The sequence below is a fragment of the Musca autumnalis genome, unplaced genomic scaffold (assembly GCF_047663935.1).
Source record: "Musca autumnalis isolate F117 unplaced genomic scaffold, ASM4766393v1 scaffold_1, whole genome shotgun sequence".
Lineage (NCBI taxonomy): Eukaryota > Metazoa > Arthropoda > Insecta > Diptera > Muscidae > Musca > Musca autumnalis.
In genome coordinates this window covers 194,261,006-194,287,100 of record NW_027411644.1, presented here as the reverse complement: position 1 = coordinate 194,287,100, position 26,095 = coordinate 194,261,006, and the positions used below count along the sequence as shown (strand labels likewise).

General features: G+C 38.3%; 1 protein-coding gene across 5 annotated transcripts in view; it reads right to left on the bottom strand.

The window, feature by feature from the left end:
- Positions 1-26,095, bottom strand: part of LOC141388877 (endoplasmic reticulum aminopeptidase 2) — a 237,939-nt gene that overhangs the window by 108,819 nt on the left and 103,025 nt on the right. Inside the window, exon 1 of one of the 5 annotated variants that reach the window (XM_073959435.1) lies at positions 17,477-17,975. The exons of the other annotated variants lie outside the window; for them this stretch is intronic. The gene's annotated coding sequence lies outside the window, so the exon portion shown is untranslated. Of the gene's footprint in view, positions 1-17,476; positions 17,976-26,095 lie in introns of those variants that run through there. 5 annotated transcript variants of the gene reach the window in all.

Below are 26,095 nucleotides of genomic sequence, written 5' to 3'. Positions count from 1 at the left end.
TTAATAACATCATTCATATTATTCAGTCAACCAACCAAAATTCCCACCCCCACTGTGAACCATTAACCTTGACAATGACAACAAAACCGAGAAGAAGCACATTCATAAAATTCTATTAAATTGAGCATTTTTCCGTGTTAATTAACAAAAACAAATATCCGACAACCCGAGAAAAAAACTTTAACAAACATATAAAAATAAGGCACATCACGTTCAGATGTATCCGTATAAAAATCATATAGTATAAGTTTTGTTCGAATATAAGTATGTACATATGTTTGTGTATAAGCTGCGTAAAAACAACTTGCTGCTCTTGTTGCCGTAGGAAGTTGAAATCCACACAAACACACACACACTCACATGTTTTCCTATTAATGTCAAAGTCACAGATATAATAAATATTCGTGTTAATGCTATTGTTATTGTCCGAACGAACGAAGAAGATGTTCTTTCATAGCATGGCTCCAGGCGGCAAAGTCATACACATCATGCACTTTAGCAGTGTGCGTGTGTGTATGTATTGGTGAAAATCGGGTTTCCTACAATAAAACTAAAGGCGGGAAATTTCGCTAAAATAGCGAAATTTCATGGAAAAGACAAATAGAAAGCATATGTTTTGCCAAATTAGATATAACCAAGAAGAAAAATAAGAGGAGAGGTAGATAAGAGTAATAGGCATTCTCTTATAGACTTCTATGCTCACGGAACATTATCTCAAAGAGATTCATATCACAAGAGCTGACACTCACCCATTCATTCATCTCTTTGAATATCAAGTACTCAAAGAGATGAGTGTGGCGACTAACCTCTTGTCATAGAGTTTATATGGGATGTACAGCTCTTAACTGCTATAAAGAGGGAGTTAAATATTATCTAAAAATTATTTATATCACAAAAGAGAAATTTGCTCTGATTTTCTCCACTATTTGTAAAGCCCTTTTCAAGTGGAGACTTATCAGATGCTTTCAGTTTTCCCTTTAGTTTTTGGAGAACTTCAAGGAACATTCCTTAAAGCGAAATAAAGCGAAAATGTATATCCAAAACAAAGAACGAAATAGAATTCCACAAAAAGTATAGATAAAAATGATTTAGGTTTTGCTGCTTGTTAAGGAAATAAACCACATAGGAAGAGAAAGAAAGGTGGAAAACCATGCATGGAATAGGAAAACCATAACAAAAATGCGAGTAAAAAGGACAACTTATCAAATTGAGTACAAGAAACGGCGTTGCCGATGTGAACTTTTTCGACCAAAAATATTTGGAATTTGTTTGATGTTGATGTTTATCGTAATAGCCGCTTTAATTATGAATACAGTCGAACTTCTCTATAACGAACTTCCCTGTAACGATTTATTCTCTATAACGACGTTGGTTTTAAAGAACAAGTGGAAATTCTCACACAAAATAATCTGTCTATAACGAATTTTCTCTATAACGTAGCAATGTTTCGGTTCCCAGGCCTACGTTATAGAGACTGTACTTAGCTATATCCCTAAATGCAGTGTTGTAATCAACCGATGTAATTATTTTTTATTCATATTGAATGAAGTAGATCCATGAGAGAAGAAGGCTTCAGTAATAATTTGTTCAAGTCGACACCCAGGATTCGAAAATATAACATTCGATGCAATGTAGCGCTGCACAATGAACTCAGGACTTCTTTTTAAATGAGATGAATGAGAGAAATATTTTCGAATTTGTTATGAGTAAAATGTATGGAGCTACTTTCATCGAATCCCCTTTATAGACACATGTTAGGCTAGATTAGAAAAAGTGTGTAAAACAACTAAAAAGTATCAGTCGTCTTTGCCGACAGAGATATACCCTAAGCCTATGTGAATAGAAACTTCAACATACGGACAGATCGAATGTATTTAGAGTATTTTTAGAATATTGAGGCACTTTATGGACATTTGAACTTGAAAATGTGGATTAGGATTAAAGTTTAAAAGTGTTGCGGAGGAGGTACTTAAAGGAATGGACCGAGTCCATTATGAAGTGGGTCTTATTTTGGGAATCATATCTTTTCATTAGACATTGCGGCTACTAATAATTTCAGTGGGTCATCGTATAACTTTTGAACCAGTATGCCAGGAAGCATGGACTTGTCCACGGAAAACATAATATCGCTGTATACAGAACCACAACGAACAACATCGATGTACATTTCCAAAGGATCTTCGAACACACCCTAAATGGCACTTAGGTAAAAAAGTTGAACTTTTGTGGGGAGGTACCCTAAGGAAACTACCGATATGGGCCATTTTAGAAGTTAAACTCAATTTTGAACAAAATATTAGGAGATCCACAGTTTAAACCAAATTGATTGCCCTGTTCAAGGGATATCGGGCATACCATTTTAATGACCGGAATTTGTGGACCGGTATTACCCATCTTCGAACTGAAACAAAGTTTGGACAAAATATAACAAAGGCCAAATTTGGACCAAATCGGTTGATCAGTTCGAGAGTTATCGTGCTCTCAAGAAGTATGGACTTGCCCCTGAAAAAGCTTTTATCGTCGTAATTGAGGCAGCGAATTCAAGTCGCTACAACAAACATCAAAATGATTCAAAAGCAGGTCTTAAAGTGAACTTATCCGAAATTTTGTGTGGGAGGTACCCGAAGGAGTGGACAAATATAGTCCATATTCGAACCTGATCTATATCTGGTAGATATATTAGGATGTGCAAAGTATGGACCAAATCGATCACTCCCTTCAAGAGTTATCGTGCGCACAATTTTTCCCGAACATTTTTGAAATTTTGTGGTGGAGGTACCTGAAGGAGCGGTGTCGTAGGGTTTTTTTTTTGCAATTTCAAGCTATTGCCTCAGGAAGTATGGAACCTTTGAGAAATCTCCGTTAAAATAGTGCATACACAATCAACGCTTTAAGCTCTTAAACATGTCTTTAATTAGTCTTAGAAACCTTGAAGAAGTTTTTACGAAATCCACGTCTTAAACCTTCAAAGAAGCCTCTAAGTAAATCTTTAACAAACCTCAAATGTCATATTACAGGTAGTTCGGTGAAAAATTATAGCTAAAATTCTCAAAATACCGAAAATCGGGAGGTATCGTTATATGAGGGCTATACCAAAACATAGACCTATGTTGACGATTTTTGGTGGAGAAGTTTTTGGCCAGTGAGAACCTTAAATGTCAAATTGCAGATAGTTCCGTTAAAAATTGTAGCTAAAATCCTCAAAATTTCGAAAATCGTAAGGTAACGTTATACCAAACATGGAGCTATGTTGACGATGTTTGGTAGAAAAGCTTCGTAAACACTGAGTACCTCAAATGTCCAATTTCAGCTAATTCGGCCAAAAATTTTAGCTAAAATTCTCAAACTACCGAAAATCGGGAGGTACCGTTATATGGGGGTTATACCAAAACATGGATCTATACCCATAATTTTTGGAATATCAGTTTGTTGATCACTAGACACCATAAATGTTAAATTAAAGCTAATTCGGCTTTGAAAATTTGACTAAAAATGTCAAAATACCTGAAACCGGGTGCTACCGTTACATGGGGACTATGCCAAAACGTGGACCGATATAACCCATCATTGAACTTGACCTGCCTGCAAACAAAAGACGCATCTTCCCAAAATTTCAGCGTCCTATCTCCAATCTTGTGGATGATAGAGTGATTACCATGTGCGGAAGGACGGACTTGTACAGATCGGCTCAGAATTTTACCCTAATCAAGAATATATAAATTTTATAGGTCGCAAATTATTATTTCAATGCGTTACAATTGAAAAAGCAAAGTTAATATACCCTCCATACTATACTGGAGGGTATAAAAAGCCTAGAAGGAATCTATGAGGAATCCAAGCTGTATGGCATTTGATGTGCATCGAACGTAGTTTTTTACGAAATCCACGTTGTGCGATCTTAAAAAACCTTGACAAAGTCTTTAACAAATCCCAACATAGAAAGTGAAAGGAATCTTTAGTAAATCCATGTTAAAAGACCCAGAGAAGCCTTGAAGCGGTCTTGTGAGAACTTAAGGAAACCTTGAAGTAATCTTTAAGAAATCTTTCTCGAACGAAAAAAGCTTTTAAGAAGTCTTTAAGAAATCTCCGCTGTATGACACTTAAAAAGCCTCGAAGTAATCTTAGAAAAAATCCAGAAAAGTCTAGAAGGAGTGCTTAGGAAATTAGTATGTTTAAGGACACGAAGAAGCCTTAAAGTTCTCTTTCAAACAAGCCTTGATCCAGTTTTTACGAAATCAAAAAAAAAAAAAAAAAAAAAAACCTTGCAGTTTATAAGAACTTTAAGAAGTTTTAAACAAGTGTGCGTTGAAAGGCCTCAATTAAGCCTTGAAACGGTTTTTAGGAAATCCGTTTTTGAAGCTTTAAATCCTTGAAGAAGTCTCTACGAAATCTATATTGTGAGAACTGAGACAAGTTTTGAGAAAGCCATGCTGTAAGACCTTAAAGGGGTGCCACCGTGGTGCCATGGTATGCACACTCGCCTTGCATGCTGAAGATCGTAGGTTCGATTCCCCGGCCAGGTAACATCAAAAACTTTTCAACGGTGGCAAAATACACCTCAGTAATTTTGGCTACATTTCCTGAGTATTTCAGCCATATAAAACTTCTCTACAAGTGCTGTCTTAAGACACACGGTTCGGACTCGGCGATAAACAGTAGCTCCCATATCATTGTGCTAATATGAATCGGGGTGCACTCATTGATATGAGAGAAGTCTCCCTTGTCCCCTGTGGGATGTTTGTGGTACAATTATTAATGGCCTGTTTCACTAAGCCTATTCGATTTCAAATTCGTTCAAACTACTACCAAACTTCTGTTTTTTTGAAAAATATTTTATTCATATTTCTACAAGCACAGGAGTTTGGTAGTAATTCGAATGAATTTTAATTCGAATCGTCTTAGAAAAACAGGCCATAAGACTTTAAAGAAAATTGGGAGCCATTATTAAAAGTAGCACTGAAAGAAGTCTAGAAGAAGTTTTTACGAAATCACTTTAAAATATCCAACTTGTAAGACATTAACGAAGCCTCTAAGTAAGTCGTTAAGAATGTCATCTGTTGATACTATTACACTGTGCAACAAAATGGAGCTCAAGGTCTGGGGAGTGGAAAATTCCTATTGGAGATGAAAGTCCTTGGTGAGTATATACAGAACCCCGAAGGTTCTGTATCATCACGCGATATGGCGTGATGAATATTTTGCTGGAGACCCTAAAAGCCATCTGGAATCCGCCTTATATCTTTGTTCGCTGTTGTTTAAGCTTATATTTAAGAGGACATGTCTTCAGTCAAATCAAATGGGGATTTTTTCGTAGAACATTTCGACCTTCTAAATCGCTTACTTCAATGTCCTTTTCGTCTTTTATTTCAAGAACCGTAATAAAAGTGGCACAAGATGACATTTTTCAGCTTCGGAATGTTCTACAAAAATGTCGCTCGGAAGAAGAAGTAGCACCCTAAACCCACTTAAAATTCAGTTACGTAACATTTTACACTTGCAATAATGGGTCCCCGTCCCAGAATTCAACCCGCCATAACTCAAAGGTTCGACTCACGGCGGATCTGCCCTTCAGGGTTTTGTATGTCTTCAACAAGCTCTTTCACCTCCAAAAAGAATTTTCCACCCCCCAGGTCATGATCATAATTTTTTTCACGCACAGAAATGTATCCTCACAAACATTAAGAAACGGTTCAAAATACGGTTTTTCTTGTTCCAGCACCATAACCGCTTAAAATGTCTAATGCATATTAATCATATCTGATTGAAAATTTTAACAGCTTTCTACTGATATACATATACGGTTAATGGAAAAAAAAAATCGGTTGTAATATCAGTATAACCGGTTCCATAATTCTGATATCCGGATCTTTATTCCAAAAAATAATGAAATTAACGTGCTTAGCAAGACGAGGTCCAACTGTTTTAATGACTCCGAGAATTCTAGGTCATCAATAGGTTAACAATAATATATTGAAATAAATACAATCGAAATCGCTTATAACGTCGTCGTTTATAACGTCATAACGGTTATAACGACGATATCCAAAAGTCCCAAATCTCTGGGGCCCTTTATAGCCCTATCGCTTATAACGACATATCGGTTATAGCGACAAATTCCGTCGGTCCCTTGACCGACGTTATAAGCGATTTCGACTGTAGATATAGGGCTGTCTGACCAAGATTCGGGTAAAAGTGAAAAACGACAGCTTAAACAAGATTTTATCGATTTTATGTCTTTGGGAGCCGTACCTAAAATCTTCCGAGCGACATTTTTGTAGAATATTCCGAAGCTGAAAAATGTTATCTTGTGCCATTTTTATTACGGTTCTTGAAATAAAGGACGAAAAGGACATTGAAGGAAGCGTGTTAGAAGGTCGAAATATTCTTCGAAAAAATCCTCATTTGATTTGACTGAAGATATGTCCTCTTAAATATTAGCTAAAACAAAGATATAATGCTGATTCCAGAAGGCTTTTAGGGTCTCCAGCAAAATATTCATCACGCCATATCGCGAAAGTTCGATTCACGGCGAATCTGTTCCTTGGGGTTTTGTATATACTCACCAAGGAATTTTACACCCCCCCCCCCCCCAAAAATTTCGGTTCACAGTGTTATTTAAGAATGCATTGTAAGGTTTTAAAACCTTTAAGAGAAAATCCTTAGGGAAGTCTCTTTTTAGTATTTTTCGTATCCAAATTTTAGGAATTTCAAGTCTTTAAGAAATCCTATTTGGAAAAACTTAGAGAGACACTTACTAAACCTCTAAGAAAACTTTAAGATCTATGTTGTGATGTCGGGCATATGCCGTAAAATAGTTTTAGGAAATATCAATTCTCTTTGTAGCCAAAAACTCTGCTTCGTAAACTGATTACATTGTGATTAAACAAGTTCATATAATGCAGTGTGAGACAAGAGATTTCCCGTGGGGTTGTGCTCTCTAGACACAAGCACAACTTAATTCATTAAAATCCAAAGACAAACACAATAACAAAAATGTTTACTCAAATTATCCCTGCAAACCATTTCTATCGCCTAAGAATAATACGCGATTTTCCTGGGTGAATAATTTTTCGCAGGCGATATCGCCTAAAAATCTTCCGCGTAACACCAACCTAAAGTAAGTGTTTAAGGAATGCGAATCGCGAGCAAGATTCGCTGACGAATCATTTGGAAGATCTTAAGAAGAATAAAATATGAACAAAAAATTAAAGAAAATTTATTTTTCATTCTTCTTTGTTTTTTGTTTCTTTCATTTGTTGTCTTTGATTTTTATACTTTTTGTTTTATTTTTGATTTGTTATAATTTTTTATCATTCTTTATGATACAGTGGCTTATACTGCTCCTCGGGCCTTTCTTAATTTCACTTGGCAAAACCCAGACATGTACTATGTTTGTCAATACTCATAATATACTACGTGCCATTTATACCAAAGTTATGCAGAATGTGTATATGAGAATTATAAGCAACCAAATCAAAAATTTTAGTAACAATCGCGTGATCGGGGTTTGGAAGATTAATATATTATTCGCCTTCTCTAACAATAGCGGAACATAACACAACTTCGCGAAAAGATCGGCGACAAGCATAACAGGTAAATTGTCGTAGCGATTGATTATAAACGTTTGATTATAAACAATAATTTTTGAGAATCGTCTACGAATGGCAAATTACTCGCATGGGTGAATTTTATATAAAAATTCCCTAAAAGATCGCCGGAAAGAAGCGCTGAAGAAAAATCTGGTCGAAAAATCGTCAAACAATCTTCCAATGCTTTGCAGGGATTGTATTATGCCTCTGTCTGGTATAATGATTACATTGTGATCCATTTGTCCATGTCAGCTCCGTTTGGAGTATGTATGAGTATATGACTAGCGAGAACAGAAACGATTCGACATCCCTGCGGAAACGATTCGATTACCTCGCAAGGAAATGCACCATTGAAAAATGTAATATAGTTTTGTCTAGAAATCGAATCTAAACATGCAGTGTGCAAGATAGTATCGATAACCATTCCACCACAGTGATATCCAAAGACATTAAATCATAAAGGTAGTCCTATAGAACGACTTTTTGTCGTAGACAACCTGCAGATTCTTCTTTCCAATCTGGACTATTTTTGGTCGCTTTGTGTGAAATCGTATCCTTCTTCCTGGCAATACTAGTAAAAAGTAAGTCACACATTATGGCTTGTGTACAACACATAACTCAAAAGGTGCAATATGATGATGTGATACAGCATTCATTCATATAAAAATACATATCTACAAGTATGTATGTATGTATGTTTGTTCTTCATACACACATTTGTCTATTCTTTTTACGCCCCAAGAAGAACATTTCCCATCTATGGAAAAGCATCGATACAGTGTATTCTTCCCCCTTGAAAAATCAGAAAAGCGAAACATCTTTAATAGAGAAGAGGTAAAAAACAACAACAACATTGCAGGATATCTTTACATTTGTCAAAATCCCATTACTTTGATTGTAACCAGTTTTTCTTATTTGTTGGCTTCGAACGAGTTTTTTTTTTTTTGTTTCATCAGACTTTTTTTTATTCCTTCATACCCTTGCCGGTTGCAATTCGTGATAGACCTGAAACGTATGCCCACGTTTCGTATTTATCTGTGAGTATCCATCTATGAACGTTAACTTTTTCATTTCGAGTTTTTGTTTTTGTTTTTGCAAAGCAAAGTAACAAAACATTGTTACAGTATTGTTGTTGGCAACAAAATGAAAAGTTGATATTGTTTTTGTTGTTGTGTGTAGAGCATTTGTTATGCTGTATATATGTCAATGGAGTAATTTCCACTTTTGTTTCTGGGGTTTTCTCGTCGTCATCGTCCTCATCAGCAACCAGCGCCACATGATTTACACGAGGGTGGTGTGAGGAGGTATTTCTCTTTTTTCCGGTTGATTTCATTTCAGTGAAGTTTCAATGAAATTTGATATGAATACAACTTGTGTTATATCTGCTACCCTTAAAACGTACACTGGGTAGATTGTTTAAAGATTTTTTTAATTTTATAAATAAAAAGGATATTCTTAGCTGTAACAATTCAGAAGAATGATTTTACCTCAAAAAGAAAAACACATTAATGGAATTAACACGAATTTAATCACAGAAGGAATTATCCTCCCTTGGAGGGATTCTTTAGAAATGTGTAAAATCTGTTCACCGTATTACATTTTGAATATGAATCCTATTAATTTTGGAGTCTATGTTATCGCCAAACATTTACAACGCCCTAGAAAATAAAACCAGACCAAATTCATCATCTTATAACTATAGATAATGTTGCCAAGATTTCTCATGTGGTATGTGGAATACCGTGGTTTCAAAATCGAAACATATTCAAAAAATTTGGGACCCAAACGAGTCGAATATCTCGCCTCAAAGTAATGTAAACAAGCGAACATGTGCATTACCAGCACTCTAAAACATAATGTGTTATTTCTTTACAAGGCAACCCCACTTATTTTACTCAATACTAAGTAGAAACTAAGTATCAGGAAACAACTTTTTATGGCAAAAATAAGATGAATCTAAGCACGGACAAAATAACACGTAATAAGTAAAACAGTGTCAGTCGGCTTTGCCGACAGAGATTACCCTCAGCCAATGTGAATTGAAACTTTCATCTACGGACAGATCGAATGTCTCTAGGGACATTTCACAATTTTGTGGCCCTTTTTAAAAATCTGAACTTGCCGACAAAATTGTGGATTAGGATTAAAGTTTAAAAGTGTTGCGGAGGAGGTACATAGCCCATTATGGAAGTTGATTTTACTTTGGGAGTCGAATCTTTTCGATAGATATCACGCCCACTAGTAATTTCAGTGGGTCATCGTATAACATTTAAACCAATATAAAAAGCATGGACTTGTCCCCGGAAAACATAATATCTTAACTTTTGTGTTGGAGGTACCCTAAGGGAAGATCGATATGGGCCATTTTAGAAGTTAAATTTGTCAAAATATTAGAACCAAAGTTTGGACCAAATTGGTTGCCCCGTTCAGGAAATATAGTGCATACCATTTTAGTGACATTTTTTACATATTGGGGGAAGTACCGGAAGTTGTGGTCCGGCATTGCTCTTCTTCGAACTAAAACTAAGTTTGGACAAAATATTACGAAGGCCAAATTTTGGACCAAATCGGTTGAACAGTTCGAGAGTAATAGTGCTCTCTGGTCGCTACGTAAGGTGGCATAAGATTTTTAACAGCCTTCGGGCTGTCTTCTCAAGAAGTGTGGACTTGCCACTGTAAAACATTTACCGTCGTAACTGAGGCAGGGAATGAAATTTGCTTCAATAAAAATCAAAGTGATTTTAGAGCAGATCTTAAAGGGAACTTACCCGAAATTTTGTGTGGAAGGTACACGAATGAGTTTACAAATATAGTCGAATACCTTATCTATATCTGGAAGATATGTTAGGATGTGCAAAGTATGGACCACATCGGTCAATCCCTTCGTGCGCACAATTTTTCCTAACATTTTTCGAACTTAAACTATGTTTGGACAAAATATTACGAAGGCCAAGTTTTGGACCGTATCGGCAGATCCGTTCGACAGTTAACTTGCGCTCCAACCACTACACGGTGTTATAGGGGTTTTTGCAACATTCAGGCTATTTTCTCAGGAGATATGGACTTGCTCCTGATGAAACGTGTACCGTCGTATGGGGGGCAGTGAATACAAGTTGTTACAATAAAAATCAAAGCGATTCGAGAGCAGGTCCTAAACTGAACTTTTTCGAAATTTTGTGTGAAAGGTACTCGGAGGAGGAGACCGTATTGGAACCTCATCTAAGTCTGGGAGAAAATTCAAGATGTGAAAAGTATGGACCAAATCGGTTACCACCTTCAAGAGCTATCGTGGGTACAATTTTTCCGAACATTTTAGAATTTTTGTGAGGAAGGTACCGGAAGGAGTGGACCGATATAACGCGTCTTCGAACATAAACTAAATTTAGACAAAATATTACCAAGTCCAAATTTTTGACCGAATCGGTTGATCCGCTCGAGAGTTATCGCTCCAGCCAGCCAGACTGACGGACGGACATTGTCTGAAACGGATTTCGTCCAAACATACTTGGGGTCTAAAACCATTGTTTTCATGAGGCACATTTTGCCCGTGTGAAAGTGTATATACCCTCGTTAGCATAAATGCTGAGGGTATAAAAAGACATCAGTCTGATATGACGGCAGATATCGCATTTAAACCTGCTTGATGGCGTGAACCTCCTTTTGTAGACATCTGTTTCTAAATCATGAAGATGTCTCCTGATATGCCTGGATGGCGTCCACTGAAGACATGAGGAAGCACCCTGTTTCAGTTCTCACAGTGGCATTCTGATCGGTTTGAATATTTTTCCATTTCGTTGCACTTATGTTCGCGGACAACAATGGCGCCATGTAATTTGTTACAAGCCACCTATCGCTTTATAAATATGTGATCAACAAGGTTTCTTTATCTGCACACCAAGTGCTGCCGGGTCAAGTCCCTGATGGCCTTGTTCCTACATCTCAGCTTGTCCACAGATAGATGTGGCATACGCCAACATTTGAACATGCAGTCTAATGTGACCCCTAGAATTTTGGGGTAGTGGTGTTCGGAATTTTGCTACCATCGAGCATAACATTCAACTCTGTTCTCACTCCGGCTGAGATCACCCGTCCATGTTAAACAGAGTTGCCGTAGACTTAGTGGCGCATATTTTCATAGAAATTTAGCCTTTCACAAATAAAATTAGGGAAGATACCTGACGCTAAGATCATAAAATCATCCGCGAACGTAACGATCTGAATGTCGTCTGGTGGCTGTGAAATACGGGAAAGGTAGATGTTAAACAGTTCCGGAGATATCTCCCCATCTTTGGAAACTTCCTGTTTCACTCTACGAGACTTCGACATTTTGTTCCTGAATTTTGTGTTCGACTAGCGTCCACATATATAATTGATTGTCTAACTTTTCAAACTTGGCTGGAGAGAAATCCGCGCAGCGCCGGGTACTTGAGAGCCTTAAAGGATTTTGATAAGTTAAGCGCCACCAATGCCTTCCTATCGCACGGCTTAATCTTGTTGAGTCCTCGGCTAATATGTGTGCAGACGGAGTACAGCGTTGCTGATAATTACGGAACCTAAGCTGATAACCTGAAGCTGAGGAGAAATAAAGCGTCTAGCGGCTCAAAGGTAAATCGGTATACACGATTCCCCTTTGCTGGCATCCTTGCCTGGCTTTAGTAACGAGACCACCCTGTCTTCCACGAGCACGATGTGCTTGTTTAGCAACAGGTTGAGAACTTTGGTGAGATACTCAACTCCCGGTTCATCCACCTGTTTCAGCATTACCATGTAGATACCGACAGAGCTTAATGCTCTGGATGATTTAGCGTTTGCTCAGTTTAACATCGCCAAATGTGACTGTGGTCCAATTTTCCTTCCTTCCAGGGTTCAAGTGTGACTTAACCATTGCTAAAAATTCACTCATTCCGGCTGCAGTCGTGCAATTCTTCAGATGATCTGGTTTCCTTTCCGCTTGTGCCAACCGATCAACCTATTATCTTCCAGTGTCATTTCCATAACTATGGGGTCACTAGGGTTGGCTCGACGAAGCTCATCACACTCATTTGCTAATTCCGCCACCTCTGCTGCAATATTCGGCCAGCAGGTTTATAGCCAGCGATTTCAGCTTTGATGGTATCCCAGAATATCCATTCTACTACCCGAACGTCAGAAGGGTTGGGCAGTTCTCAAGCTTTTCTTGATTGATGAAAGTACGACGTTCGAAGGTGATGAAGTCGGGCGGTCTGCTAATCAAGAGAAACGGGTTTCCAGTTGACGTCATTTGTCAGACCAGGTAATGGTTATGTCTGGCGAACTGCAACACACTCCTCTAATTCTGGTAGCATTAAAGTCCCCTAAGACCAGTCTGTTATGCTCTTCCAAAAACGGGTAAATGTTGGGCCTATAACATTAGTACAGCTGTAAATAGGGGGATGTATATGCTAAACAGTGAGTAGCCCATTACATGGAGGAGTACAGAGCAAATCCTGAGATGCACCCACTCCCGACATCTATAACATCTCAACGAACTTTGAGTTTGGTTGATGCGAATGTGACAAACCGAACCCATCCAAATTGGTCTTGAGTTTTCTTTCGTCCCGGTACTGAGAAATAGAATCCGGAGCAGGCATTCCTGGATATGCTGCTCCCAACACAAAAAAATTATACATATACAAACATATTTACACTGAGGTGCCAGTCACTGGCCGGAGCACCGATGTTTTATGGTTCCGGGTAAACCGAAGGACCCGCCGCCTAAGGACTGCATTTAATTTTGCTAAGCATTCCTTTCGATTGTTATCGTGTCAAACCGCCATTTCAGTTGTTCACCGTAGGAATTTTGAGGTTTTGGGTTATTATGTCAGGAAGCATGTGCTTGCCCACGAAAAAATATGTCGTTTTCATGGACCACCTTCAATGAATATTACAAAACAATCCTCTTACAGCCCTTAAACTACACTGCTAAGTTTTGAACTTTTATGAAGGATGTACCCGAAGGTATTGTCCGATATAGGCCTTCTTGGAACTTGATGCGCATTTGAGAGAAATACGACGATGTGCAAAGTTTGGTCCAATGTCAATCACTCCTTTCGATTGTCGTGACTACCAACCATTTATTTTGGTCACCGTACGATTATGTAAAACTTTCGGACCTTTGTGCCAGCATGGACTTGACCACAAAACATTTGGTGTTGTTGCAAACAAGAAAGCACAAGGAGTGCCTTCAGCAACAATTTCAAAGTGATACTCGAACTACCTTTTAACTTCACTTAAGTAAAATTATGTCTTGGATGTCATCACGATATCAACTGAAGTCCTAACGAATAGGTCTAGGTTTTGGATTGTCCACCACAATGAGATGGTTTGGGTGACCCAGCTGAAACCACACTAACAGGAACTGTCTAGTCTGTTACTTGACTGACAGAATCCTGGTCTCATCGTAAAGAACATTCACATTTTTCATTCGCAACCCATAGCAATTCGGAGGAAATTATTTTGGAACGTTTTTAGGATTCTCCCTTGAGTGTCGCTTATGAAGAACGTCTAAAAGGGAGTGGCATAATAGAAGACAGAGCGTTCATGGGGTCTTATAATTTCCTACTCTATCAATGCCAACTTACTTTTACACTAGGTGGTGCCAGTTAATGTATTTATACCCTCAGCAGTTATGCTAACGAGGGTATGTACACTTTCATACTAGCACAATGTGTCTCATCGAAATAATGGTTTTAGACCCCAAGTATGTTTGAACGAAATCCGTTTCAGACAATTCGGAGTTGATTTAGCCATGTCCGTCCGTGTGTCCCTCTGGCTGTCCGGCTGGGTGGTGCGCACGATAACACTCGAACGGATAACCGATTTGCTCCGAAATTTGGCTTTCGTAATATTTTGTCTAAACTTAGTTTAAGTTCGAAGATGGGTTATATCGGTTCACTCCTACCGATACCTACCCCACAAAATTTCGAAAATGTTCGGAAAAATTGTGCCCACGTTAACTCTTGAAGGGAGTAACCGATTTGGTCCATACTTTGCATATTGTGAACTTTCTATCACACTTAGATGGCGTTCCAATATGGACCCAATCGGTCCACTCCTTCGGGTACCTCCCACACAAAATTTCGGACAAGTTGAGTTTAGGACCTGCTCTCGAATCGCTTTGATTTTAGTTGTAACAACTTGTATTCACTGTCTCCCATTCGGCGATACAAGTTTCATCAGGGGCAAGTCCGTACTTAAGAGAAAATAGCCTGAAAGGTGCAAAAAAAACACCCATGAAACCGTGTGTAGTTGTTGGAGCACAAGATAACACTCGAACGGATCTGCCGATTCGGTCTAAAACTTGGCCTTCGTAATATCTTGTCCAAGTTTTGTTTAAGTTCGAAGATAGGTCATATCGGTCCACTCCTTCAGGTACCTCCCCCACAAAAGTTCAAAAGTTCAATATTTAAAAAATGTCACTAAAATGGTATGCACGCTATCTCTTGAAGGGAAAATAATTTGGTCCAAAATTTGGATTTCCTAATAGTTTGTCCAATTTTAGTTTAACTTCTAAAACGGCCCACATCGGTCCTATCCTTAGGGTATGTCCCCCACAAATGTTCACAATTTGTGTTTAAGTGCAGATCCTTTGGAAATGTATACCGATGCTGTTCTTTGTGGTCCTGTTTAAAGCGATATTATGTTTTCCGGGGACAAGTCCATGCTTTCTGGCATACTGCTTCCAAAGTTATACGATGACCCACACATATGACTAGTGGACGCCATATCTATCGAAAAGATATGACTCCCAAAATAAGATCCACTTCCATAATGGACCAAGTCGGTCCATTCGTTTAAGTACCTCCTCCGCAACACTTTTGAACTTTAATCCTAATCTACATTTTATTCGACAGGCTCAAATGTCCAAAAAGGGACACAACATTCTGAAAAGACCCTAAATACATTCGATCTGTTCGTAGATGAAAGTTTTAATTCACATAGGCTGAGGCAAAGCCGACTGATACGTTTTAACTTGTTTTACACTAACATGGATTTTGGGGTGGCACACGAAAAGGAGGAACGAGGTTTGTCGAAGACTACCCCATGATCTTTAGTTTATGAACTGTGGTGTGTGTTGACTTCTTTCGCCCTTTAATTAAATAGTTACGTTCCGATGGCTTCGGCGATGTGGATAGGGTAGGACATTATTGTATAGTCATCTGAATACGACATCACCGATGTATCTGGTGGAGGTGGGAGATTTGCACGATAGATGTTAAATGAAATGCTTAACGTTACTCCGCAATGGGGTACTCTCATTTCAATCTTGTGGAACTTCAATTTTTGCCTCGAAATATAACAAAGGATTGCGTTTATTTAGGTAGTAAGCACTTCAAGGTTTGACATAATTTGACAGCATTGGATTGACTTCCATATCGAACGCCTTGGACGGAATGGAATTGAAAGTTATATCTAATGGTGTTTTGAAGCATCAGAAGCCCTATTCCAATTTTTAATTGCAACTGCAGTAAAAATAACTTCTATCCACTTTCTCTTGGAGTGTTTTACCAATATACCGATAAAGGACGTGGATTTTTACTATGTTTTGAGTTAACTAATACATACATATATTCTCACAACATCCCCGAAGGGACAAGGGAGATTCCTCTCATATCAATGAGTGCACGCCGATTCATTTTGGCTCAATGATGTGATAACTACTTTTTATCGCAGGGTCCGAACGGTGTGTCTTACGACAGTACTTGTGGAGAAGTTTTTCAAGGCTCAAATACTCAGGAAATGTACAGGAAAGGATTTGTTCCGCCTAAAATGTTGATGTTCTGGTCAGGGATTGAACCGCATACCTTCTGAGTGCTTGCCACTGCACCACGGTGGCGGGGTTTAATTAATACAATTGTTTTATAGAGTACCAATAGTTTTATAGGGTTGTCAAGTGCTCAACTGACCAGCTATTTACTTGTGAAATGCTCTCATTACATTCATTACAATCTGAAAGCCGCTTTCCCCACACCACACCACAATACCGGAAATTCATTAACGACCTCCTATAACTCCCAAAGTGAGCTCTACAAAGTCTTCTTAATAACAAAATTTGCCTTAATGAAATGAAAGGGGGCAGACGAAGAGCGAATGGAGAAATATGAATTTCAATTACTTTGCCTTATTACAACTCATTACCCCAACCACGTAACTAATGCGGCTGGCGCTTCATAATGAATTTTTACTCGTTGCTCTATTACCGATGATGGTCTTGTTTCTTTTTTTTCCTTGGAGGTGGTGGTGATGGTGCTAAAGCGGCTGCATACAACATTACAAAAGAGCAAACTTCACTTTAATTTTTATTAGAACGAACAAAAACACACAAGAAAAAGAAGTGAAACCAGTTCAGCGACGAAAGGACGACGACGGTGATGGCAGAGAAACAATTAAGTTTGCCCTTTACGTGTATACAAAACGCAGCACAACAACAACAAGAACAAGAAATGAGGACGCTGCTTTGAAAGGAAGCAACGGAATGAAAAAAAACCCTCACATACACACACACAGCAAGTAAAAGCATAGCTAGAAGAAAGAAAAAACAAAAAATCAACAAAAAGGATATGTAGGCTAAGTAGAGTAGGGAAATTTGTGTAATTCATAACGAAGAATGTGGCAAAGATGTCCTCCTCTTCTGTTTACAACCTATTTACACCACATCTCCACATCTCCGGCGATGGATGGTTGGATGGCGAAAAGGCTACCTTGTTTTTTTCTTCTTTTATTTTTTGCTTGTGGCATGCAAACAATACAACAAAACGAAATCAACAACTTTTCTTTTTTTCTTCTTTTGGTGACAAAGAGTCCTTTGGCCAAGTTAACCCAGAAATAGCCAAGAAAAAATTGGTGTTATTTAAACAAACGTTTAATACTTTTTTCCAAGCAGATTTTTTTTAATTTTGTTGAAAAATATACGAGTAAACTTCAAAGGATATTTTATATAGTTTTGACTCAGTTGCTCTGCTCTGCTTATTCTTCTTCACTTTTTTTAGGGGTGGTAAATTTTCTTTTCACAGCAATTCACTTTTTTTGCTTTTTTGGGGTTTGGTTCTTTCTTCAAAGGATTTTTTTGATATTTTCTTTACGGAAACTTTTCCATTTAACACCGAATTCCATTATTTTGGAAATTTGCTTTCGATATAATTTTCTTTTTTTTCGGATATCTGAAATTTGTTGAGTTCCCTTTTCCTTTTTTACACTAAAGCAATTTTTCTTTTTAGGTTTGCTGTTGTTGTTTGTGTAACACTTGACGGATACCGTTAACCGTAAACCGTTTTAGCCGTTTGATTTCAAGCACTGACGTTATTTTCATACGGACTGGCGTTTCCCAACTGGATGCTGCTCACAACTTTGCCAAACACTTTACTCGCCAAATGAAACCCCGAATGTCGTCTTCACGATGGTTGATGATGATGATGATGATTGTGCTGGAGAACAAGTTGAGCGCATTAGAAAGTATATTTGTAAGTATGTGTGGGTAAGAGTATGTTTTCCCATTACAACCCTCCTTCAAAAGAAAGATACATATCGTCCATCCATACGTAAAATACTCTCCAACGAAATCCAAGAACAAACCCCTGATAGATACTCAGAGTTGTTACGAACTATTTCCACCATTGCAATGCGAGTTTCATATATAACAAACGAAATTTATCGCTTTATCTCCGCTTCGCATAAATAGCGCATGCGATAATGAGAAATGTTATATTTTGTCGGGAGACAGACATGTGTGAGCAACGGGCAATAAGTAGTTAGAGCGGAGATAGCACTGTCCAACGATTATTTATCAAAACAAAACTTAATTGTATCATCCTTGGGAAGGTTTTAGGAAAAACGCACAGTGTTACGAAGAGGTTTCAATTGGTGCTAAATGTAGCAATGCCATCCGAATCTAGCTTTTTATTTTTCATGGTTGGACACTGCACGATTAAATCCGTGTGTACAGTTGGTTCCGAACTATGCCCGACAATTGCAATTCAGAATTAAAAATATAAATTTTAATTTTAAAATTTCAATTAAAATTTTTTAAATCTCATTTCTCAATTTTAAGTTTTAAATATTATATATAATTTTTTATTTAGTTTTGAATCTTAAATATTAACATTTTTATTTTTAATTCTCAATTTTTAATTTTAAAATTAAAATTAATTAAAAATTTAAAAGTGAAATTTTAATTTTATATTAAAATATAATATTTAAAATTTTAAAATTTAAAACTTATAATTAAACATTTAAAATTTTAAATAAAAAATTTAAAAACTAAAACTTGAAAGTGTAACATTAAAAAATTAAATTTAATATTTAAAATAAAAAAATAAAAATTTAATATTTGAAGTTGAAAATTTAATATTAAAAATTGAATTTTAAAGTTAAAAGTTAGAATTTTAAATGTGTATAAATTTTTTATTTTTAATTTTTATTCTCAAATTTTAGTTTTTATTTTTTAAATGCTTATTTTAAAATGTTCAATTTTTATTTATTAATTTTTATTTTTTAGTATTAAATAAATAATTTAAAATTTTTAAATTTGAAATTTTTAATTGTAAGTGTTAATTCTTAGTTTTAAATATTAATATATCCCGCAATGCCTGCTTCAAGCTAATTTGGTTCGATTCGGGATGGAGAAGAATCCCTGGCCATGGATCTGTGCCATTTACCAGATCCACATTTCACCATATGTCAACATCGGCGATATGTAATGAATTTAGGATGAACGTCAGAGGCTGTTCTGGTCTTAGTCCCCTCCAGGACTACTACGATATTAGTTATGTTGCTGCTTGCTGCGCCAGAACCTTTGCCAGCTTGTCTTCTACATCCCTTGTTGTTTTCCAGCTCCCCGGAAATACATCGTTCTTCCAATTCATTGGTCTCTACAACAAATTCATTATGAATTGCAGAAAAGTCACGGTCGTCGCGATGCAAAAAAAAACAAAACTCATTGTCACGTGCAGCTTGCAACGTTGAGAGGGTTAACATTTTTTTGCGGAAGGATCGTACAAGAATGATATGTCCAGTAAAGGCCTATCATGCTTGGGTTTGACATGGAATGTACGAGGTAGCAGCAATATGTGAAACTGTCGAGGAACATATTACGTACCTATATGTACAGGGCTGCAAGAGCAAATAGATAGCTCCACATTTTGCATGGTTAACGAAAATGCTACCATAGTGCCACCCGGTTTGATAAATTACGTGTCATTTAGCTTGGCTCAGACCACCTTGCTTTCATCGTCTCCCTTAACAGACCAGCGGACTTCATAATCTCTGACCGCCGTACTTTTCTGAACCATGGGAAAGTTGGTTGGCAAAGGTTAAGATAATTTTGCAATCACCACTTAAGAGATCTGCCCCTTCCCTCAGATACTCAGGTAGCAGAGATACATCTTCAGGATATTATCAGTTGCGGCCGCTCGCTACATAACTGTTAGCCGAAATATGACTGAATTTTCAAGCAGAGGCGACGGGACTAGCAAATGAGAGTGATGAACTTTGTCGTACGAATCCTGAGGATCTAAGAGTTAGAGAACGTATTCCAAAAGTCAATGGGCTAGTCGGTGAGCATAAGGCAACATTGGAACGGGATTGAGGAAATTGTAAGCAGCGAATACATCACTCTCGAATAGGGGAAAGAATGGTGATAGAACTGCTGTTACTTTCAAAGATGCGACAGTAGCAGATCCGATGCGGTTCGAATGTTATTTTAACCGGCAGTTTATAGAGTACCCCGATAGAGATTGGGCGAAGAGGCGCGTGCTCCGTCTTATAAGAGCCACAATTTTCGATGAGCGATGTTGCAGATGTCATCTGTTGGATCGTTACGAAGTTTTTCGGAAATCACACACACACAACCCGAACTCAAAAAAAAAAGAGCGTGCATGAGACAGCAGATGTTTTGATTTGTTTTTGTTTTGTAGCTAGCGTGCATACAAACATACTAACATATTGTCATAAATTTCCAATGTTTTTAATATATTCACATTTTTGTCTTCCCTCTTCTTGGTCGGCACTGTTCTAAAAGTACTACTCCTTCTGTTGCATAATATCAGCCGAACAGAAGAGATTCTTGACCTACCGAAGGCCTTCGATAACATGCCGGAGTTTTGGTAGGTTTGACTATTGTTCCATTGCATTGAACGTGCTTATCTTAGCAGTATGCTTATTCTGGTATTCTTGTAGTGTGCAGTGCTTATCATACCAGTACATGTGATGAATAGAGTGGCCATAAGATTTTTGGCGGATAGGAGTTCACCCATTCAGCCATTAATTGACATCAGGGAAGGTACCTGACACCAAAATCGTACAATAAATCATCCGCATACGTTACGATCTCAATATCGTCTAGAGGGAATGGAATACAGGAAATGTAGAGGTTAAACAGTTCCGGAGATATCACCCCACTTTGGGGAATTCCCTGTTTCACTCCACGATGCTTTGACTTTTTGTTCCTGAATCCCTAGTATGACTTACGTCTACACATATAATAGATAATTCAACGTTTCAACCTAGGTCGGAGGGTATTCTCCTCGATGTCTCAAACAGCGTAAGTGCTTGACAATATCAAAGGCTTTCAATAAGTCGAGTTACCATCGCACGGCTTGTTCTGGCTGAGTTCTCGACTAATGTGCGTGTAGAAGCCGTGCAGCGCAGTTGTAGTACTGTGCTGCTTGCGGAACCCATGCTGATCGGACACTGAATAGCTATTTCTGACGCTGTGGAGAAGTAAAGCATTGGCGCTGGACAAAGGATCAGCAGTGAGTCAATTAAAGTAACAAGTGCAGGTCATCCGCATCGTATAACCCAGAGGAAGTCTTTCGTGACAATAATAAAAAAACTGGTGATTAGAGTGTTCAAGTGAATACCGGGAACGGTTAGTGGTAAATAAATGGCTTCATGTTCTCAGCTCGTATAAGCGTTTTTCGAATGCCGCTTATAAATGAATCCTCTGTTAACAGAGACTTCGTGTACAGCTCGTATAAACGTGTTTCGTTTGCCAATTATAGACGACTTCGTTTTTTCGACTCGGTTAAGAGTCGGACAAAGGATCAGCAGTGAGTCAATTAAAGTAACAAGTGCAGGTCATCCGCATCGTATAACCCAGAGGAATTTTTTCGTGACAATAATAAAAAAACTGGTGATTAGAGTGTTCAAGTGAATACCGGGAACGGTTAGTGGTAAATAAATGGCTTCATGTTCTCAGCTCGTATAAGCGTTTTTCGAATGCCGCTTATAAATGAATCCTCTGTTAACAGAGACTTCGTGTACAGCTCGTATAAACGTGTTTCGTTTGCCAATTATAGACGACTTCGTTTTTTCGACTCGGTTAAGAGTGTTTCGTACGCCGCATATTACAGACTTCGTATTTTTGGCTCGGATAATTGTGCTTCGTTCACCACTTGTCATAGATAAGCGTGTTTCGTACGCCGTTTTTCACAGACTTCCGTTTTCGACCCGTATAAACGCTGTTCGCCGCTTTGCACAGACTTAGTGTTTTGGTTTGCGTACGCCCCATATAGCAGCCTCCGAGTTTTTAGCTCTTAAGCGTGTTTTGAACGCCGCCATAAGCACCATAGCCGAGTTTTGTACACCGCTTGCCGATCAGTTATCGTTTTACCAGTTCGGAGAGGCGTATTTAGCTCGCCGCCTAGAAAGGCCTTCGAGCTTGCATTCAATATTAGCGCATGCCTTACGCCGCTAACAGACGACCGAAGGAGAAATAGTTTAAGACGCCCCAACCGTAGCTCAGGCTGCACATGTGGGACACCCTAGCCACGGTTTTAAGCTTGTCACCTTCGCCCATCCTGGAGCTGTGCGCTCTCTGGAGGCTGAGGGCCATAACTTGAAGCCAGGATACGGATTATGCCAATCATCACCAGGACAGGTTAACCCGATCGCCTTACATTGTACATAAAATCTGCAGCCATAGTCAATAAAACAGAAACAGATCTTCTTTACTCGGGTCACTGAACAAAATAAATTCCTGTGACGTAACCTTGGCCACAGCGAGCTCACCCCAGCAAACGTACAGTACCACATAACTAATCCTAGAAGATGTTATTAAATATTCGACCCGAATGAAGTCGAGATTAAAGTTAGCCGAAGAGTTGCTAGCGAAAATGTTTAAGCCTTTATAATTTTTTCATTCATTCCATGTAGGTTGCATCATGTCTAAAAGTTCCAATAAACCAAATTGTATATCGAAATGTTTAGTACATTTCATTTTCAAGCCACTGTGCCGCTAAGCCCATTACGGCATTACTATGTTAATGATTATTATCACAATGGTGGTGTATTGGTGATTATCATCGTTATTTCATCTACATACATTCCAACGTTATTCTCTTCAACTAAACACACGAAGTGTTGTTCTCTTATTTTTGATGCCGACAAAGAGTTGCTCTCCACGTTAAAAAGCATCCTTACTCTAGAACTTTTTACTCTTCGTATTAACGCCACCAGTGGCAGGCAGTTTGGTGCGTGTCTGCTATTTTGTGTGTTTTATTTCATTAAAGCTTTCTTTCATCATTATCCACACCACCACCATATTTTCCTTGTGTTACAAAGTTTTGTTGTTGAAAACTTTGTTTTGATTTCCTTCCGTTAGTTGCTCTTTACAGGCAGTTACAGGTTCATGTGTGTATTCTTGCAACAATAAATACCTCACAAAACTCAAACTGCAATGTTATGAAAACGTTAAAAGGGAAAATGTTCCCCCACCCCTACAAAACAAATCATGTGGTCTTCAGTAAAACAACCACCTGATTTCATTTCCCCCTTCTCCATATTTCACCGGCTTAATTCTCACCCCTTAGTGAAACATTAAACATTTCCTTTTCTAGTTTAATGCCCATCACGTTAGATACATTTTTCGGAGGAAGGGGGAGAAGGGCGGTTATGGTCCCCATTACTATTATTCTTGTTCTTCTTCTTCTTTTGGTGTTTCCTTTATGTTTTGCTCCTTTTGTTTTGGCTCTGATACGCATTATTTTGGTTTTATGCCGCCGCTTCTCTTTTTTCGACAATTCGAATAGTCGTTTTATGTTTTGATGTGGTATTTGGTGGCATTGCGAACTTCATGGGGCAGGAGAGGGCCATGGCAAATCGAGGGGTTACATATTTATCGAGTGTTGCTAGCCGGTATTTTTAAATTGTCATTCACAGCATGTGTCCCGGCTAGCTAAGATTTCGTTAAATGCCGTTTTGCTATTCACACAAGTTGTGTGCTTTTGGAAATTGAGTACGAGGGAAGTCGGGAAAATAATGGAAAGGTAAAACAAAAGTTTTTTGAATTGATTCTCTTTAAGAGGTGCATTGAAAAATTAGGAATCCACCGAAGTCCAACACATTCAAATATTATGCTACGTTTCACGGGTGTTTAAGTCCGATAAATGTTATTTTAGTGGGTGGACGAAGATTTTTTTCTCTTGAAGAAAATATTTTCTGAGGAGGACATTTTCAATCCAGAGAAGACCGAGAGTCTACTGTAAAAACACGTGTAGGTCTTCTAACTGAAGGTACTCTAACAAGTAAGAAATTATCAATCAGTTGTGCCGACAGAGATATACCCTTAGCCACGAACCTAAAGAAAAGAAGTAAACACAATACTGCTGGAGTCTATAGGAATTTTTGGGCTAAAATCTCAAGAAGAATGAATTTGGGCCGTCGTAAATGCTCCCAGAAGAGTCCTTCGACTGCACTCTTTCCTAACTTTGTATGGGAGGTACCCGAAAGTACTGTCTATGAGAAGATCTACTAGCCTTCTATGAGAAGACCTTCTATGCGAAGACCTCCGTGTCTTCTATGATAAGACCGTCTGAACCTCTATGAGAAGACTTAAAGATATTCTATGAGAAGACATGCTGTTCTTCTATCAGAAGATCGACTGGTTTTCTATGAAAAAACCTACTGGTCTTTTATGAGAAGATCGACTGGTTTTCTATGAGATAATGTTAAGATATTCCATGAGAACACCTATTTTCTATGAGATCTACTGGCTTTCTATGAGCAGACCTCCTGATCTTCCTTTTACGAAAACCTCCTAGTCTTCTGTGAGAAAACCTAAACGTCTTCCTAAAAAACACCTATTGGCCTTCGATAAGAAAATCTCCTGGTTAAATGTTGTCGTTTATGAGAAGACCTCCTGGTGTTCGATGCGAAGACTTACTGGTCTTCTATGGGATGATTTACCTGTCTTCTATGCGAAGACCTCCTGGTTTTCTATGAGAATACCTCCTGGTCTTCTATGAGAAGACCTCCTGGTCTTCTATGAGAAGACTAACTGGTCTTCTATGAGAAAACCTTAAGTTCTTCCTAGAGAACATATATTTGTCTTCTATGCAAAGACCTCCCGGCCTTTTATGAGAAGACCTCCTGGTCTTCCATGCGAAGACTTCCTAGTCTTCTATGAGAAGGGCCAGCGGTCGTCTATGAGAAGACCTCATGGTCTTCTATAGGAAGACTGTCCGGCCTTCTATGAGATAAACTCAAGAACTTCCTAGAGAACACCTCTTAGCCTTCCATGAGAAGTCCGACTGGTCTTCCATGAGAAGACCGAGGTGTTCACAGATATCACATGTTGGTCTTCTATGAGAAGACCTCCCTGTCTTCTATAAGAAGACCTCTTGGTCTTTTATGAGACGATCTCTTGGCCTTCTATGAGAAGACCTCCTAGTCTTCTATGCGACGACTTCCTGGTCTTCTATGAGAACACCTCCTGGTGTCTTATGAGAAGACCTTCTGGTCTCTTATGAGAAAATTTCTTGGTCTTCTTTGAGAAGATCTTCTGTCCAAGAGATGATCTTTTGGTATTCTATTGGAAGTTCTATTGGTCTTCAATGGGATGGCTTACTGGTCTTCTATGAGATGGCCTATTGGTCTTCTATCAGAAGATCTAGGGGCCTGCTATGGAAAGACATACTGGTCTTTTATAAGAAGACCAACTGGTCTTTTATAAGAAGACCAACTGGATTTCTATGAGAAGACCAACTGAGAAGACCTGCCTGTACCTTTTGAGAAACACTACCGGTCTTCTATGTGAAGATCTTCTGACAAGGCCAACTGGTATTCTATAAAATTATTAAATCCTCTTAGTCAATTCCTGAGGAACTTTTTGTCCATTTCATTTTTCTGGCTAAAATTGCACCTATTTCATAAGGAAACTTTTTCTATACAAGAAATCCTACCCTCCTTTCTTGAAGAAATTTGTTTCTACACGACAAACCACTCCTCTGCCCTTGAATTCATACCTCCCTCGTTCTAAGGATTCTGTTTTTTGCTTCACTTTGCCACAGAGTAAGAAAACAAAAGACAAACAAAAGCCAACCATAAAAAATTCTTTATTCAATTTTTCACTGTCTACGTGTTTTGGTACTCTTGGGGGTAGTTGATGCTCCCCCCACCACATCCCTCCCCCAACTGTTGTACATAGCGCAAATGGCTGTTTTAGCTAAAGATTTATACGTTTGGGGGATTCCCTTCTGTCTGTCCGTCGGTCT